The sequence below is a fragment of the Chlorocebus sabaeus genome, chromosome 20 (assembly GCF_047675955.1).
Source record: "Chlorocebus sabaeus isolate Y175 chromosome 20, mChlSab1.0.hap1, whole genome shotgun sequence".
NCBI classification, from domain to species: Eukaryota; Metazoa; Chordata; class Mammalia; order Primates; family Cercopithecidae; genus Chlorocebus; species Chlorocebus sabaeus.
In genome coordinates, this window is record NC_132923.1 from 44,419,338 (window position 1) to 44,423,119 (window position 3,782).

The 3,782-nt window shown below is 47.7% G+C and overlaps 1 pseudogene; it reads left to right on the forward strand.

The window, feature by feature from the left end:
• The first annotated feature begins 1,623 nt into the window (after positions 1-1,623).
• On the forward strand, positions 1,624-2,942 carry LOC103224436 (large ribosomal subunit protein uL3 pseudogene; annotated as a pseudogene).
• Positions 2,943-3,782: the final 840 nt, after the last annotated feature.

Here is a 3,782-nt window from a genome sequence, read left to right on the forward strand (position 1 = left end):
GGCACCCAGGGTGCCTGGGGCAGGGTTCAGCGGCCGCTGGGCTTCTGCGCAACCGCAGACCCCGCAAACCTTTCCCGCACTTCTGGTTCCTGCTTCTGGTTTGCAGGAAGCTGGAAGTGGTTAAGTAAAAACAAGATTTGTAGGTCGGGTGCTCACGCCTGTAATCCCAGCACTTTGGGAGGCCGAGGCGGGCGGATCACGAGGTTAGAAGTTCGAGACCAGCCTGACCAACATGGTGAAACCCCATCTCTACTGAAAATGCAAAAATCAGCTGGGCATGAAGGCGCGTGCCTGTAATCCCAGCTACGCGGGAGACTGGGGCAGGAGACTCGGTTGAACCCGGGAGGCGGAGGTTGCAGTGAGCCGAGATCGCACCACTGCACTCCAGCCGAGGCAACAGGGCAAGACTCCTCAAAAAAAAAAGAAAAAAAGAAAATACAAGATTTGTTTGCGTGTTAGACTCAATTGTCTGGAATTGATTTTCAGTTTTCTAAAATTCAGGCTCAATTCTTGGATTACTATCATTTGCAATATAAAATCAAAGTGGCCTTCAGTTTATCCAAATTATGAGAAAAGTAGATTTTCATGAGTGGCTATCAAAAGGACATACAGGGGACCCGTGTGTTTGCTTTTTAGGAACCCATTATGTTCAGACCTAATTGAAGCTCAGCAATTTATTAAGTGTCACAATCATAAAAATGTAAAAAGACAAAGAAAGACCACTAATTGCCTTGAGCCTAATGGTTAGGATACAAAACGATGTACCTTACTTTGTAAAACGGGTATTTGTGGAAAAAGGTGCTCCAGGAAAAATCCTTTGGAGTATGCTTGTGATATGCTGTTAATTTTTCCCTGTGATAACCATTTCGTATGTCTGGCATTTTGTATAAGTGATATTAAAATTAGGTGCACTCTTGCTGCCTCTTTTGGACAGTTTGTTAAGGCAGGACAGGACACATCAGAAGAGGCAAGACTCAGCTGCGGCCACCATCTGGGTTTGGGAACCCCAGGAGTTGACTCAGCGCCGATGTGGGCAGGGGAGGTTTGGTGTTGCCATAGGACCCTCTCTGGAAGGTCCTCATTTCTAAGGGAAGTCTAACAGCAAAGGGGTATGGGAGACAGAAAAGATTAAGTGGCACAGGGTTTCAAAGGGTAGAGTACAAGAGGGGGTTCCCTCTCCACCTGTGATGGAACTAGGAGACTTAACTGGGTTGACAGCAGATACGCCAGTCCTGGGAGTAAAACCGGCAAGTGCAAAGGAGGGTCTGTTCTGGGTTGGGTACTGAAGTCCTGGGCAACTCACTGGAGGAAGAGAAAAACTAACTTTCTTGAGATCTTACTTTGTACCAGGCAGTTTACATGCTTACATATATGATTTTTGTTTTTGCTTTTTTACACAAGGTCTCACTCTGTTGCCCAAGCTTGAGTACAGTGGTGCAATCACAGCTTACTGCAGCCTCAAACTCCTGAGCTCAAGCAATCCTTCTGCCTCAGCCTCCCAGAGTGCTGGGATTGCAGATAGATGTGAGCCACTGTGCCTGGCTCATGATTTTATTAATTTTCTTTACAAATGCTATAAGGCATATGTTTTTCTCATTTTAAAGATAAGGGCTCTACCGGTGGGATTTGATGGCGTGATGTCTCACAGAAAGTTCTCCGCTCTCAGACATGGGTCCCTCGGCTTCCTGCCTCGGAAGCGCAGCAGCAGGCATCGCGGGAAGGTTAAGAGCTTCCCTAACGATGACCCGTCTAAGCCGGTCCACCTCACAGCCTTCCTGGGATACAAGGCTGGCATGACCCACATCGTACGGGAAGTCGACAGGCCAGGATCTAAGGTGAACAAGAAGGAGGTGGTGGAGGCTGTAACCATTGTGGAGACGCCACCCATGGTGGTTGTGGGCATTGTGGGCTACGTGGAAACCCCTGGAGGCCTCCGGACCTTCAAGACTGTCTTCGCTGAGCACATCAGTGATGAATGCAAGAGGCGTTTCTATAAGAACTGGCATAAATCTAAGAAGAAGGCCTTTACCAAGTACTGCAAGAAATGGCAGGATGAGGATGGCAAGAAGCAGCTGGAGAAGGACTTCAGCAGCATGAAGAAGTACTGCCAAGTCATCTGTGTTATTGCCCACACCCAGATGCGCCTGCTTCCTCTGCGCCAGAAGATGGCCCACCTGATGGAGATCCAGGTGAACGGAGGCACCGTGGCCGAGAAGCTGGACTGAGCCCGCGAGAGGCTCGAGCAGCAGGTACCTGTGAACCAAGTGTTTGGGCAGGATGAGATGATCAGCGTCATCGGGGTGACCAAGGGCAAAGGCTACAAAGGGGTCACCAGTCGTTCGCACACCAAGAAGCTGCCCGTAAGACCCACCGAGGCCTGTGCAAGGTGGCCTGTATTGGGGCATGGCATCCTGCTTGTGTGGCCTTCTCTGTGGCACGTGCTGGGCAGAAAGGCTACCATCACCGCACTGAGATCAACAAGAAGATCTATAAGATTGGCCAGGGCTACCTTATCAAGGATGGTAAGCTGATCAAGAACAATGCCTCCACTGACTATGACCTGTCTGACAAGAGCATCAACCCTCTGGGTGGCTTTGTCCACTATGGTGAAGTGACCAATGAATTTGTCATGCTGAAAGGCTGTGTGGTGGGAACCAAGAAGCGGGGTGTTCACCCTCCGCAAGTCCTTGCTGGTGCAGACGAAGCGGCGGGCTCTGGAGAAGATTGACCTTAAATTCATTGACACCACCTCCAAGTTTGGCCATGGCCGCTTCCAGACCATGGAAGAGAAGAAAGCATTCATGGGACCACTCAAGAAAGACCGAATTGCAAAGGAAGAAGGAGAGCTTAATGCCAGGAGCAGATTTTGCAGCTGGTGGGGTCTCAATAAAAGTTATTTTCCACTGGAAAAAAAAAAAAAAAGATAAGGAATCTGAGACTCAGAAATATTAAGTTACTTGGCTGGGGTAACATAGCTTGAGAAAAGAGCTGGGATTCAAGCCTGAATTACCAGATATTTAGGCCACATTGTACCTCTATAGCTCCTCCTCCACACATGGTCCCCTTTCTATTGTTTTTGTTGTTTGAGATGGAATCTTGCTGTGTCACCCAGGCTGGAGTGCAATAGCAGGATCTCAGCTCACTGCAACCTCTGCCTCCTGGGTTGGAGTGATTCTTCTGCCTCAGCCTCCCTCAACCTCCTGAGTAGCTGGGACTACAGGTGTGTGCCACCATGCCCGGCTAATTTTTGTATTTTTAGTAGAGATGGGGTTTCACCACGTTGGCCAGGCTGGTCTCAAACTCCTGACCTTGTGATCCGCCCATCTCAGCCTCCCAAAATGCTGGGATTATAGGCATGAGCCACTGTACCTGGCCTCTATTGTTTATAAATTACCTGTTCTAAGGTATTTTATCGTGGCCATAATGGACTAAGACAATTCCTCCTCTCTTCAAATCTGTAGAACTATTCCTCATCTTCACTTTCAGCTGAAGTGAAATACTTACTGCTAATATTTCATAAATATTTATGATTTAACTTTAATAGTATTTAATATTAAATACTATTTAAATGGGATAAATAAAAGCTTCCAGAAGTGAAGTTCCACAGATGTCCACCTACCAATCTACCAATATCTATATGCACAGATTCTGCTTTCCTTCCAACTATAGTAGGTGAATTGTTTATAATCCTATGTAAGACCAACCCTTAAATGGACAACAGAGCCCATCTCTTCTTGCTTACCCAAGAACATAGCTCCACTGGCCAGGTGTGGTGGCTCACG